This window comes from Xenopus laevis, chromosome 3S, assembly GCF_017654675.1.
Source record: "Xenopus laevis strain J_2021 chromosome 3S, Xenopus_laevis_v10.1, whole genome shotgun sequence".
NCBI lineage: Eukaryota > Metazoa > Chordata > Amphibia > Anura > Pipidae > Xenopus > Xenopus laevis.
Window position 1 is genome coordinate 108052595 of NC_054376.1, and position 15358 is coordinate 108067952.

The window sequence follows — 15358 nt, forward strand, 5'->3', positions numbered from 1 at the left end:
AGAAGCTGAGGACCTATTTTGATGAACAACAATCAAATTCAAGGATAGAATTAGGGATGCACCGAATCCACTTTTTTGGATTCGGCCGAACCCCCGAACCCTTTGTGAAAGATTCGCAGAATACCGAACCCTAATTTGCATATGCAAATTAGGGGTGGGAAGGGGAAAACATTTTTTACTTCCTTGTTTTGTTACAAAAAGTCACATGATTTCCCTCACCACCCCTAATTTACATATGCAAATTAGGATTTGGTTTGGCCAGGCAGAAGGATTTGGCCGAATCCAGACCTTCAATTTATTTCCAAGGAACATTTTCAAATTTACTAAAACATAGGAATCATTTTTCTGGTTTACAGGTTTTAGATTGCAGCTGGCTTACCATACTTCCCACTTTATCAATATTTATCATTACTTTTACTATACTTTGAATATTAGCATGAAGCCCTACTAATTATATGAAGCTGCCATCATCGTACATCATTTGTCTATTTATGGTTAGGATATTTTTCTCATAATTATGCACGTTAATATGGTAAATGCTTATTATTAAGATGTGTATCAATGGGTGTGCTCCCATACACATCTCATACTCATACATACAGTGTCATGATCTTTGTCTGCTAATAGATGTGTTAATAAAGTTTTGTCTTCTTGAAGCAAGAGAAGCATGGTGTCTGTGTGCAGTTTCTCCTCTGTCTGAAAGAAAGCTGCAGGCTCATGTAAGATTGAGCTACCGGTTAACCCCTCTCTTAAGCAGAATGGCAAACAGTTATGTAAATGCATTAAGATAAACTGGTTATCTATAAGCAAAGTGTAGAGAAAACTATAATAATGATGTTTGATCCATTCCTCTATGTCAGTGATCCCCAACTAGCGGCTTGTGAGCAACATATTGCTCACTAACCCCTGGGTGTTGCTTCCAATGGCCTCAAAGCAAGTGATTCGTTTTGAATTTCTGGCTTGGAGACAAGTTTAAGTTGCATAAAAACCAGGTGTACTGCCAAACAGAACCTCCTCCAAATAGCCAAGCACAGCCCTTATTTTGTCCCACCCAGGAAGATTTTTATGCTTGAGTTGCTCCCCAACTCTTTTTATATCTGAATATGGCTCATGGCTAAAAAAGTTGGGGACCCCTACTCTAAGTCAATAAAAGAGAAGAGGCACTAATTTAGAAGACATTGAAGAATAGTTCCAAATTACCCATTACTAAGAAAAACCATTGCAGGGTTTGGAATGTCCATTATCCCAAGCATTTATTGGTGCAAATAACACAAAATGATGAAAAGTGTTTTTTATTTTCATAGGTTAAACAACAAGTATCTGGGGGCTGGTTTGTGGACATTTAACATGATTTTTAATTGAAAATGCATTCAAAATATCGTATTGTATATTTTTGTTTGTGATATTGTGCAATATATGCAAATATTTTGGCATCAGAGTAAATAGTGCTAATGTCTCAAAAATTTGAGAGATAAATTCACCACAAAAAAAGCAAGAAAAAAATTGCCCTTTGACTTCAATGCATTTGACATGAGCAAAAACTTGAGAAAAAACACCCATTGGGCTTTAATGCATTTGGAATGAGAAAAAAACTTGAGAAAAAATTGCCATTTTCTTCAATGTGTTCTGCACATTTTTGCACTTTTGCTAATTTTTCAGGCAAAGCAAAACAGGACAGATTCACTTGTTGCTACTAATCAGGAATGTTCACATCTCTTTACTTTTGATTGTCTATGACAGTATCTACATTATAACTGGTGGCCACTAGAAAATATATGTTACCTGTAATGTTAGTGTCTAGTAATGGATATATAAATCAGCTGCCAGGAGGTACACCTCCACAAACCATTATCCAAAAAACCATTATATGTATCGACAGTCAAAACACAAATTCAATTGCTTAAGTGTAGTTGACATGCTTAAAACAGGAATCTCAGAGGCTTTCAACACAATCTTATGTATGATTTTTAAATATTCAATTTTAATGGCATTCCCTTATAGCTTTTATCTCCTTATGGCTGAAGCAGTGGTTAACCAAAGTAAAGATGGCCCTTACGGATTGGAATGTGGAAAGCCAGTGAGTAATTTTCTAATTACAACATGCTTATATTTTTATCCCTTTATCAGAAATCCTGTATTAAACAAGCAGAACATTTCTGAATAATACATTTCTTTATTGCCACATTTCTGTATTGTTTTCATGAATAATGAGTACCAAGTGCATGTGCCAAAAAAGGGGCCTGTCTTTTCGAGAGCTAGGCACACCTGCAATGTTTCCAAAGAAGAAAAGTTGGGTGCCAACTCTGCTTTAAAATTTGCGAAACTCAACAAGAATTACAAATTGAGCATGTAAATAAAGAAACATTATTACTGAGCTCATCCGCAAGGTTGTGCATCAAAATATCCAACTTGTAACCACATATGGAGTAATAAAGTACACACCTAGCGAACCCACGTGCTCTCCCTCTGGGGCCCTATACTTTTAAAAATGGGCGTTGGTTGGACAATGCCTCTCCCTTAAAAGCCGCATACTGGCGGGGGAGGATAGATCCTTTTCACTGAAACCAAGGTTCAACAGACACTGATTACACTGAATGCTACTATGCAGTAAGACTTTTTATACTATGGCCGAAAGGCAAACAAGTTAGGGACCGCCATGTGGGGTTTACCTTGACGTGGTATGGTGGCTTTTCAACTTTATGATCATAACTTTGTAATTAAAAACCCCTGTTTTGTAAACTTACTTTTGAGACAGGGGCCCAGGGAATGTGCATTAAAACTAGCACTTCCATTATACTTAAATATACTATTACTTAGCCTTTAGAGTGCTTCCACACCCCTATTTTTATACATTGTATTGTTGCCAGAAGCTGTGGCTGAGCTTCATGTGGTTTTTAATAGCACCCCATACCCCCCCTTAAACTAATGGGGCCCTATACTTTTAAAAATGGGCGTTGGTTGGACAATGCCTCTCCCTTAAAAGCCGCATACTGGCGGGGGAGGATAGATCCTTTTCACTGAAACCAAGGTTCAACAGACACTGATTACACTGAATGCTACTATGCAGTAAGACTTTTTATACTATGGCCGAAAGGCAAACAAGTTAGGGACCGCCATGTGGGGTTTACCTTGACGTGGTATGGTGGCTTTTCAACTTTATGATCATAACTTTGTAATTAAAAACCCCTGTTTTGTAAACTTACTTTTGAGACAGGGGCCCAGGGAATGTGCATTAAAACTAGCACTGGATGTTAAATGGATGTGTCTCCCCTTCTCCTTCAAATGACTGTTAATGAGGGTATAAAGTGGCAATACAGGTGGACAGAAGAAAGGAAGAGTGCTTTTCCTGTGAAATAGAATATATTCCAGGGATGCAGATGCCTCCACCTTCTGTATAAAATGCCTACTTACAAACCACTGCCGTGGTATGGTGCGTTTAACATGAAGCTCTCTCAGGTTTCTCCTTCAGCGCTCACAGCTCCAACCTGCTAGGTTATTGTGTCCCCCAAACTATGCCTAACGCGTTTCGCTGGGTGTTACCAGCTTCCTCAGAGTTTGGGGGACACAATAACCTAGACCAAGGCACCTGGAGTGAGCTGACAAGAGTTTGGAGTGAGCTGACAGGACTGCCCCTGGGGACCCCAGAAAAACTGTTTTTTGGACTCAATGCGCAAAAACCCGTAAGGGAAATGTGAGTGTGAATTTTAATTGTTTTTAATTATGTTTTAAATAAACGGTGTTACACTATTATCGGTTTGTATTCCTGTTTGGGAACTTGGAAGGAGCTGTGAGCGCTGAAGGAGAAACCTGAGAGAGCTACATGTTAAACGCACCATACCACGGCAGTGGTTTGTAAGTAGGCATTTTATACAGAAGGTGGAGGCATCTGCATCCCTGGAATATATTCTATTTCACAGGAAAAGCACTCTTCCTTTCTTCTGTCCACCTGTATTGCCACTTTATACCCTCATTAACAGTCATTTGAAGGAGAAGGGGAGAACACATCCATTTAACATCCAGTGCACGCACGGGGTGATATTTCACATTGTGAACGTATTGCGCTATGTTTGTTTTTTATTTCTGTTGCCACAGGCGCTGATCGCTTCTTATACATATCCCCTTTTTGGGGGTATATATATGCTCGATTTTGGATTCATATACAGTTGAGAGACTGTGAAGGGGTCGGCAAGAAATAATCTAAGAGACTGACATTTTTTATTGGGCTGCATTTTGTAAGCTACAGTATATATTGTTTTTACTGTTTAACTGGAAGTCCATCCATACTAGAAGTGGACCAGAGTATTCCTCTTTTTTTTTTGTCCCACTGCCAATGATGTCAGTCAAATGCAGAGGGATTTGACTAAATTAGAAAACTGGGCAGCAAACTGGTTCAATGTTGGTAAATGCAAGGGTATGCACATTGGTAGAAATAATACAAATGCAAGTTATACACTAAATGGCAGTGTGTTGGGAGTTTCCTTAAATGAGAAGGATCTAGGGGTCTTTGTAGATAACAAGTTGTCTAATTCTGGGCAGTGTTATTATGTGGCTACTAAAGCAAATAAAGTTCTGCCTTGCATAAAAAAGGGCATTAACTCAAGGGATGAAAACATAATTATGCCTCTTTATAGGTCCCTGGTAAGGCCTCATCTGGAGTATGCAGTGCAGTTTTGGACTCCAGTCCTTAAGAGGGATATAAATGAGCTGGAGAGAGTGCAGAGACTAAGTTCAACCGAACAGGTTAAAGGGATGGAGGATTTAAATTATGAGGGTATACTGTAGGGTAGCCACCTATCCACTTTTGACCCAGACAGCCTGGTTTTAGGAGGACTGTCCAGATCAAAACTTTATGCTCGGGTTTCCTAATTTGGAAAACCGGACAGAGTTCCCTAATATTGACATGGCGATCTGCGTCATAGTGCTGCCTACCAATGTCACCCACCCACCCCCCATAATGGCATCAGTCCAGTCATAATGCTATTGCCCCAGACACATAAAGTCATTGTCTGGCCCCCCACCCGGAGTTACCGCCGGAGAATGGTTGCAACCCTAGTAGACTGCCAAGGCTGGGGGCATGATTTAAGGACATTGTTACTTTTTATAAATACTGTACATCAGAGGGCATTATAGACAGATAGCGGATGGGGGGTGGTGATCCATTTTGTTTACTATAAAAAGGTTAAATGCACCAAAGGCCACCCCTGTAGACTAGATTAAGCAGTATGGGTGTTATTCACAGTAAGGGCAGTGACTCCACCCACTCTCCCGTGTGCTTTAGCTTGCATGTATTAACTACTGACAAGGGTATGGTCTGTATATCTGATGAAGGGAGCATCCTTGAACATCTACTGTGTGATGAAAATAATGTGCTGAGAATCTCCCCACTTGACTTACCTCAGCTCAGTGGCAGGATGTTCAATAACCAAATATTGTGGGAGAGGGGCCAGTCGGCAGCAGATCAGATTGTCAGGAGGAGTTATGCAGCAGGCACAGGCCAGCACGGTGCCACGTGTGATGTGCCAACGCCATGCTGCTCAACTCATTGATTCCGGGCCCAGGGATGTGCACCGTCCCCCCTCTAGACGCGTTTTTTCATACTGCGGCACGAGCTCCGTCAGGCCGCGGGGGAAGCAGACCCTGGTGCAATTGCACCCCCTGTTCCTCCGTAGTTATACACCACCACTGTCAGAAGTTCACTTCCTCTTCTGGGCTCTCTCTCTGAGGCAGATGGGGCTTTCTTTTTTACACACAGACAAACGCCAGAAAAAAAACACGCAAAAACAAAATTGTAAAAATAAAAAACTTCTAAACCGGAGGAAAAATTCTGGGGGGGTTGTAGCCCCTGTGGACCCCCTGGTTCCAACACCTAGGAGATATATATATACACACACACACTGAAAGTCATTTTGAGGAAACTTGAACTTAATGGACTTTGATCTTATTCAATCCAACTTAACTATGCTTTCAGCTAAAGTGATAATGCTTTTGTGAAACTGTCAAACTAAAGACATTTTTTCCTATTTCTATAATTATATTCTGTTGAGAACATCAAATTTTTCTCTACCTACCATTTTCAAAGAAGTGTTAAACTTTGTTATTTGAAAACATTTTATTTAGAAGCGAGGTCCCTTGAGGAGCAAGATAAATATCACTTTGATGGTAGGTTTTCTATTATGGAACTTGTGGAACAGAATTATCTGTTTTGACAAAACATCAAATATGAATATACAATTGTTGCCATTTATCTTTTAATTGGCAGTCATCGTAAATGGCACACATCATCTTAGATGGAGCATTAGAGTTCAATTTTGCCTACAGTGACATGTACTCTAAAAGCTAAAGCTATTGTTGTTAACAGGCCTGCTGGGAGTTTTCGTCACTGGATGTGTTATATACCCTTGTAAAGGTCATTGAAAAGTCAATTCACAATTTAGCTTTCTTTGAGTTGTTAAAAACAAAAGAAATGCATTTCGAAACATTGCTAGGAAGGTTGGCGATTAAGTTGGATTAAGGGGGAGGGAAAGGCAAAATGGTTTAACACATTTTGTAATTCTGATTTATAAAATATGCATATTTTTAGTATAATCCCATTAGGACGTATCCCACCATTGACCAGGAGCATCTCTTTCTTTAAGTAATTTGTCCCTCACTTCTTCTGGGTTGACATATCCCTTGTTGCCACCAACTGCATTACTCAGAAGCCTCCTGCACTGCTCAGACCACTAGCCATTTACTTTTTAGTGGTGTTTTGATATTTACTGCTGCTTTGCAATTGGCTGGCAGTCTGAGCAATGCCAAGCAGTATGACCGTGGCTTTCAGGAGACCAAGCAGAACAGCAATCTACATGAAAGTGAGGGAGAACTTGTTACTTGCACAAAGGCCTAATTAGAATTTTGGAAATGTGTGTTTTATCACATCACATAACTGTAAGATCTTTTTGGCAACAGATTCACATTTGCATCATTTTAATAATCTATAGTTACATAATGAGGGCTAGTGTTATAACTTCACATAAACCATTGAACCTAACCACTTCATATTCATATTTTTTAGCAGCATATTCATCTCAAAAAGTTCGAGTTTTTTTTCCTCAATTTTTTTATCTTTCCCCCTAAAAACACTACCAGAAAAATTCAAGGCCAAATAGGCCACAAAATGTTTCTTGCCAATTGTGTTGTTCCTCCTAAGCTGTACATGAATTAGTGCGCACACAGTAATATTTTGTTGACCTGTAATAATAATAACAATGCCATAAATGATTAACATCTTTTTTTTTTCACAACAATTACTTATCTATGGGACATACAGATACGACTTTATTCCTAAGGAAACTAGTAATATTCAATATCTTGTCAAGGAATACAATTTGGATGACTAAACTGAAAGGGGAAGGAAAGCACAGGGTTCATCTTCACAAATTATATTATATAAAACCCCACTGGACCCCAACATTTTGCTTTTAGAAGAAAATTAGCATCTAAATTAGTGCCACCTAGTCCTCTTCCTAACTACCATGTTGTTCACTGCAATTTGGTTCGCTCAGGAAAACAGTTTTTATATGGTTAGTATTTCTTTATTTTTTGGCAGAGCAACATCTTTTATTTTTTCTTATTTGGCTTCTGCAAACATTATCAATAAAAAATACTCCAAGGGTCTGATTTACAAACATTAAATTGCACAGATTCAGTTGTGACCTACTATTGGTGACAAAATGAATGCAAAGCCCTGATTGGTTGTACAATTTAGCATGTTAGCATGATCTGAGCAAGCACAGTGGCCAAGTAACTCCAATTGCCTTGGAGGGGGAGCAGACAATTACACATGGCAAAAAAGCTTGAATTTTAAATTGTACCTGCATGTCCCTCAGGAGGGTTAGGAGTGTCTAACAAAGCTTCATTTACCTTGAAACCAAAAAAAATATTCTCACGTGAATCCAAAAACTTCCACTTCCATATTTGTGTCAGAGCAAGTGGAAATAATAAATAAGTGTCCTTCAGTTAATTTGGGCGCTGCATTCCCTTAATATGCTCAAAAGCCACTGACCATGAGCAGTCAATTCATAATGGATGAGGAATTCCTTGAACAATCTCACAGTGTTGCTGGGTTTTCCTCTCGAGGGATTTCTAAATGCTGTTATCATTCTGCTTTGCCTTGAGGCAGGATAATGTCAATGATGCTAAATATTCCCAGGCCATCTAACCGCATGAAAATGGATGTGACTTGCGAAACACACATTCTACACAAAAGGAATGATGTGTAGGTCACCTGCAAAACATTGGGTTCCTTATAGATGGGGCTAAGCCTATTGATGACACTGCTAAATTCTGGACAAACAAATTATGGACTGAAATCTGCAGTTAGATAAGGAGAAAAAAGTCTTTAATTGGGCAAAAAAAATGATAGCTGTTTTTGGCTATGCATATTATAAACAAGCACTTTGCTGTTGAGTTTCATGGTTGGGGTTACAAATGAGCAACAAAGAGAGTTTACATAAGTAACAGAATGTAAAACACCTAAGCCAAGCCTTTCGCATTATAACTGTTGTTATGCTGATTATTTTACATTTGTTGGTTTACAGTTCTTAGCACCTGACGACAGGCTGTATTAAGTATACACAGATGTTGCTAACTTTATTGCTGTGTGTGACAGACGGCAAGCAATTCTTTTCAGTGGGAAAAAAGTGCTCTGTGTGTGCCAGATGCTTCGTCTGTATATATAAACAAGTACTTGCTGTGTTTTATATATACACCTCCTTTCATTTCCCGTAGCAGCAGAATTTTAAGATCTTTCCTCTCCAAGCTGCCATTGTACAACATAAAACAACCCAAGCTTAATCTTTGTATTTTGATGACAAATCTTTGTTAAACTACTAAACTATCATTTGCTTTTATCCCATTGCAATTATGCTTTTTCCATCCTACAGGTATTGGGTCCTTTATCCAGAAACCAGAAAGCTAAAAATCATCTCCCACTGACTCCATTTTCATCAAGTAACTCAAAATATAAAAACACATTTCCTTTTTCTCTGTAATAATACAACAGTTGCATGCACTTGATAGTGGCTGAATCCTTCCTGTTGGGTCTATTATATTGTTTAATAATAAGGCTGATCTCCAATACTGATTTTTATGCATAGATCTGTCCTCAAAACTTCAGTAGGGAACCATTACGTACACCAAGGAGCAGATTTATCAAGGGTCGAATAGAAAATTAGTATTTTCGAGTTTTTTATGGCCAAAACTGTCACATCTGATGAGGGAATTGCAAAAATTAGATTAGATTTTTGAGATTTATCATACACTGTCCCTTTAAGAATTAGAATTGGCAAATTGCTGCTTTAGCCTATGGAAGACGCCCTGGGATCAATTTGGAGTTGTTTGCAGTCTTACTGACATTTGAGGTTTTTTTGGGAAAAAAAATAGAATCGAGTTTTAAAAACTCAAATCAAATTCGATTTAAATTTGTGGGTTGATTTTTATAATAAATTGCAATGGTCGAATTTCGAGTTTATGGGAGTTTAAAATAACTCCCATGAACTCAAAATTCGACCCTTGATAAATCTGCCCCCAAGGTTTTCCCTTTCATGTCTTGCCCAGACCTTCAGTTCCAGTGTAACAAGACACATAATAAAGGGGTTTTCTTCCAAATCTCTTTTTATTATATTTTCAAAAGGGGAGAGGGTACAGAATGAAAAAAGGGGGAGGAGAGGGAGGGGAAAAAAAAAATTGCACATCAATAGACTGTTGAGTACAGTGTAAGGTTAAGTAACAAGTCATATCTCAAATACATATGAAACAAACAGAACCTAGATGGAGCGAGTTGGAAGGGTAGAATCGGTAAACAATGAATTTCGTAGAGTAAACACATGTATAGAACATAATCAAGGCAGATTCTAAAATTCAATCCAAGGACGCCATGTCTTTCTATAACTATCCATTGTATTATGTAATAAAGCAGTAACTTCTTCAAGTTTTCTGGTCTCTTCAACCAAGTTAGACCATTCACTAAGTGTAGGGGGATCCTGTGTTTTCCATTTCCTAGGAATCAGGGCAATAGCAGCCCTTAGTAAATGTTGTGATAATTTGTCAGAGATAAAGTTGTTAGACCGGTTATCGAAATGAAATAGCATTAATGAAAAGTTGGTGTGATCGTATTTATATCCAGTGATCCTAAAAATGGAGCAGCATAGCTGCTCCCAATAGTTCGAAACTTTATCACAAGAAAACCAGACATGTGTGAAAGTGCCCAGGCCATTATCACATCTCCAACATTTGTTTGAAGAAGAAGGAAATATAGCGTGCAGTCTAGTGGGGACATAATACCATCTTGTGATGACTTTATATCTCATCTCTCTAATTCTAGAAGCCTTGGATGTTTTATGGACATTCGCCATAATTTTGTTTCTAAGAGGAACTGACAAAGTTATATCCAATTCCTTCTCCCAAAGATCAAAGTATTTCAGATTATACTGCAAGCTATTCTTTTGCAATAATTTATAAGTTTGAGAAAGGGGTCTAAGAACTGGAGATTGAAGAGATAACAGGTTTTCCCATATAGTAGGTGATGAGGGTATGGTATTAGTATAAACTTTAGAGAGATAATTGTGAAGTTGATTATAACACCAAACATCTCTCGGATGGGGACCCCATCTCTTCTGAACCTCGCCCAGACTAATAATCCGCCCATTTTTATAAAAATCCGAGAGTTTGGTATCTCTATCGTTGAATGTACTCCATCTGTCAAATGCTTTGGTTTCCTGGCTGGGGGGAAAATCTGGATTTAGTAATAGTGGTTGAAGTAACGGAAAGGGATTAATTAACTTGTAAACCTCCTTATATTTGTACCAAATCTCCAAAGTCGCCATAACCGTAGGATGGGATCTAACAGTCTTAGGAACATTCTGTTTCTGGGACCACAATAGGTTACTTAGTGGAATTACCGTCGTAGCCTGCTCAATATTGATCCATACTTTATCTTTGTTTTTCAGATACCAATGAAAGGTTCTTACCAAATGAACAGAGATATAATAACGAAAAGGATCGGGTAGGGCTAGGCCGCCCCTATCCTTTGCTAGGGTAAGCATTTCCTGTTTAAGTCTTGGAGTCTTGTCGTCCCAAATAAATCGGTTGAACAGGCTTTTGACCTTGGCAAAAAATGTTTTAGGGATTTTTATAGGCAGAGTTTGAAATAAATATAAAATTTGTGACATAATTGACATTTTAATGGCTTGAATCTTTCCAAACCACGAAAGCCCTAAAGACTTCCAGGAATTCAATTGGGTAGTTAATTTGTTCAATAGGGGGGGAAAGTTCAGTTGATAGAGATCTGTCAAGTTAGCGGAAATCTGTACACCCAAGTACTTAATACTATTTGGGGCCCACTGAAAGGGAAAATTATTCACAAGAGAGTGTTTCTCAACAGTAGTCAGATTTATATTTAACGCTTCCGATTTACTCAAGTTAACTTTAAAATTTGATAGCTTACCAAATCTTGACAGCAGCAACATAATATTTGGGAGAGTGAGAATGGGTTTGGTTAGAAAAAGTAAAAGGTCATCAGTGAATGCTGCGATTTTATGCTCAGATGTACCTACAACAAGTCCAGCAATGTCTTCATTATTTCTTATATGGGCCAATAGTGTCTCCATGACCAAGACGAAAAGAATAGGCGAAAGGGGGCATCCTTGCCTGGTGCCATTTTTAATGAGAATCGGTTGGGAAAGGGTGTTGTTAATTCTAACTCTAGCTGTAGGGGTATGATATAGAGCTGCAATTCTTTGGATGAGTATTTCACCTAGCCCAAAGCCCCTCAATGTTTGATAGAGAAAGTTCCAAGAAACTCTATCAAAAGCCTTTTCGGCGTCAGTTGTTAAGATCATTGAAGGAATATGTTTTTGTTTGGCATAATGAATTAGTGAAATAACTTTAAAAGTATTATCTTTGCCCTCTCTGCCTGGGACAAAGCCTGCTTGATCCACATTAATCAGCTGGGGTAATATATTTTTCATACGGTTAGCAATAATTTTTGCGTAGATTTTAATATCCACATTAATAAGAGATATTGGTCTGTAGCTAGAGCAAGTTAAAGGGTCCTTACCCGGTTTGGGTATTACCGTAATGTGAGCTTCTTTCGCCTGAAGAGGAAATTGATTACGGGTGTCAATAGATTGAAAATAAGTAAGCAAGTGTGGAGATAGCTCGGTAGAGTAGACCTTGTAATACAGGGAATTGAAACCGTCTGGCCCCGGGCATTTATTTGCGGGGATAGAATGAATGGTATCGAGCAGCTCCTGTTTGGTGAAAGGGCCATCTAGAGATTGAGCCTGCGACTGAGTTAGAGTAGGCAACTTAGCTTCTTTAATAAATTTATCTATCTCCTTCCTGGGATTAATTGGAGCATTGATATTTTCCAGACCATAAAGATCCTGGTAAAATTGTTGGAAACAATTGGTAATATGAGGCGTTAAATGGTGAATAGATTGGGTTTTGTCTTTAATGGCGGGAATAAAAGTATTAGGCTGTAATTTCTTTAAGATGCCAGCGAAATGTTTTGTGCTCTTATCTCCCAATTCATAAGTTTTTTGCTTACACCTCAGATAGGCCTTATATGAGAACTGATCTAATAATGCTTTCAATTGAATCCTTTTCTCTTCTAGTAGTTTGAGGGTGGACAGAGCAATAGATTGTTTATGCGTCTGTTCCAATATAGCTATATCTGACAATAGTGATTTAACCTTAAGTTCCCTGTTTTTTTTTAATCTAGAGCATAGAGCTATCAACTGACCTCGCAGGACACATTTGTGAGCTTCCCAAAGAATCCCAGGGTTGGTATCAGGTAAGAAGTTTTCTTTAAAGTAATTCTCTATCATCTGACGTATTTCCTCTCTAGTCTCCTCTCTTAATAATACTGTACTGTTTAATTTCCAATTAAATACTGGTCTGCTAGCAGCAGGAATGGAGATAGTGACCACAACTGGAGAGTGATCTGATAGAGTAGTCTGAGCGATCGAAACATCTTTACAGTAGGTGAGCCAACTATGAGAAATGAATACATAGTCTATCCTGGAATAATTTAGGTGGGTTTTTGAGAAATGGGAAAAATCCCGTGTGTGGGGGTTCAAACATCTCCATACATCAGCTAATTGCATGTCATTTAAAGCTTTTTTAACTTTCTTCAGGCCTTTATAGGGAATATTACATTTCTTAGTAGAGGTGTCCAACAATGGGTTTAAAGGGATATTGAGATCACCCCCCAAAATAACGACACCTTCAGCAAATGAACGTAAAACGCCTAAAAAAGTACACAGAAATTTCACTTGTTCAGAGTTAGGAGAATAAACATTTGCTATAGTAATAGTTTTGTTGGCAATTTTCCCTTTTAAAATAAGATATCTCCCTTCTTTATCCTTTACTTGATCTTTCACTACAAAGGGAACATCTCTATGAATTAAAGGAGAAGGAAAGGTTAAAACTAATTAAGCCTTATCAGAAAGGTCTATATAAATATACCAGTAAAACCCCAAAGTAATGCTGCTCTGAGTCCCCTGTCAAAAGAAACAGCACATTTCTTTCCTTCTATTGTGTACTCATGGGCTTCTGTATCAGACTTCCTGTTTTCAGCTTAAACCTCATTGCCCTGGGCAAGAGCATGCTCAGTTTGCTCCTCTCCCCCCCCTCCATTCTCTACTGTAATCTGAGCCCAGAGCAGGGAGAGACTCAGGCAGGAAGTGATGTCACACCATGTTAATACTGCAGCTCCTATCCTAAACAAACAGAGAGTTTCTACAGCTTTTTACTCAGGTATGGTAAAACATTCTACAGAATAAATATAGCATTCTAGCTTGCACTATTGCAGCTAATCTATTGGCAATAAAATGTTTCCGTAGCTTTCCTTCTCCTTTAATGTCATAACACCAGTACATTTTTTAACTGGATTATTACTCGTAGCAATTATAGGATAATGTTTAAGGGAAAGACGAGGGAGTTTACCTTCCTTAAAATGGGTCTCCTGAAGCAATGCAATTTTAGCCTTTAATCGGACACATTCATGAAAAATCTGCGACCTTTTGACAGGGTTATTTAACCCATTGACATTGTAGCTGATGATTTTACACTCCATAATAAAGCAATAAAGGATTATCAAAAAATTTAGTACCATACATCCATATCTGAAGAACTGAGTGCGAAAGTGTAGCACTTGTTACATACCTTATCCAGCATGGGGTGGGGGAGGGAAAGATAAAAGGTAAAGATAACTGGGAATTAGGGGTTAAAGTCATGGCCAAGCCAGTAGAATGCAGGGAACGAATCCCCTTCTGGCAGTGAAACCTAGTGGCCATAGAAATGTGGGGGGAAGAGTTTGTCACCAAGGGGCGACTGAACAAGGGGAAGCTCAGATATCAGAACTTATCTGCACATAAGGGCTCATAATAATATAACCGGGGGGGAAGACAGCAGCCTCATATAAAATACAATCAAGGTAGAATATAAAACTTAGTAACTTCAACAAAGGAATAATGATAATTATAATAATAATAAAAATAAATAAATAAAAAAGGAGAAATACTTTACGCATCAGAGGGCTGACCAAACTTGAAATCAGAAAAGATCATTTCAAAAAAAAGAATAGGCAAAGAGTCAGGTAAGTAGGCGTCTGAACGCAACCACAAATTAACCTTGGACAATAAAGTCATTTAACTGATCCAATAGGTGATGCAAATCTTTCCCTGGAGCTCGCCGGTTTTGGGGTTCTTGGAGTACGCTTCGGGGTACGTTGAGTTGACCAATTACCTTGCAAATCAAAGTCAAACTCCTGTGTCGGGTTTGACTCTGCAGCCCATCCTGGTAGTGGCATCTGTGGAAGCTGTAGCTTTTTCAGAAACAATGAAGTATCCTCAGGGTGTCGAAGCATTACTTGGCCTCCATCTTTATTAACAATCAGGGCAAACGGGAATCCCCATCTGTATGGTAGACTTTTTTCCCTTAAGATTTCAGTGATGGGTTTAAGTGCTCTTCTTTTCATTAGAGTCACACGAGAGACATCCTGGAAGAGTTTCAAATTGCATTCTTCAAAAGAAATAGTAGACATGCCTTTAGCTTTAAGTAAAATTTCTTCTTTGAGTCTAAAGCTGTTAAGACAGCAAAGCACATCTCTAGGGGCATTAAGAGGAGCAGCTTTAGGCTTCTGTACCCTGTGGGCCCTTTCGATTTCGATCGCCATATCAGGATCTCTCCCCAGAACGTTATTAAAAATTTGTAGCAGGGCAGGGAAGATTCCTTCAGTGGGAACGTTTTCGGGTAGGCCTCTCACCCTAATATTATTTCTGCGACCCCTGTTTTCCATATCCTCCAACTGCCT

At 38.6% G+C, this 15358-nt stretch overlaps 1 protein-coding gene and 1 long non-coding RNA gene across 2 annotated transcripts in view; one reads left to right on the plus strand and one right to left on the minus strand.

The window, feature by feature from the left end:
• The window catches only part of LOC108713261 (BTB/POZ domain-containing protein KCTD16), a 169086-nt gene that overhangs the window by 21342 nt on the left and 132386 nt on the right, over positions 1 to 15358 (minus strand). The window lies entirely within an intron of this gene.
• LOC121402215 overlaps positions 1 to 15358 on the plus strand; it is a 28454-nt gene that overhangs the window by 6053 nt on the left and 7043 nt on the right. The window contains exons 2-3 of the long non-coding RNA XR_005966695.1: positions 10989 to 11076; positions 12764 to 12835. This is a non-coding gene — a long non-coding RNA (uncharacterized LOC121402215). The remainder of the gene's footprint in view (positions 1 to 10988; positions 11077 to 12763; positions 12836 to 15358) is intronic.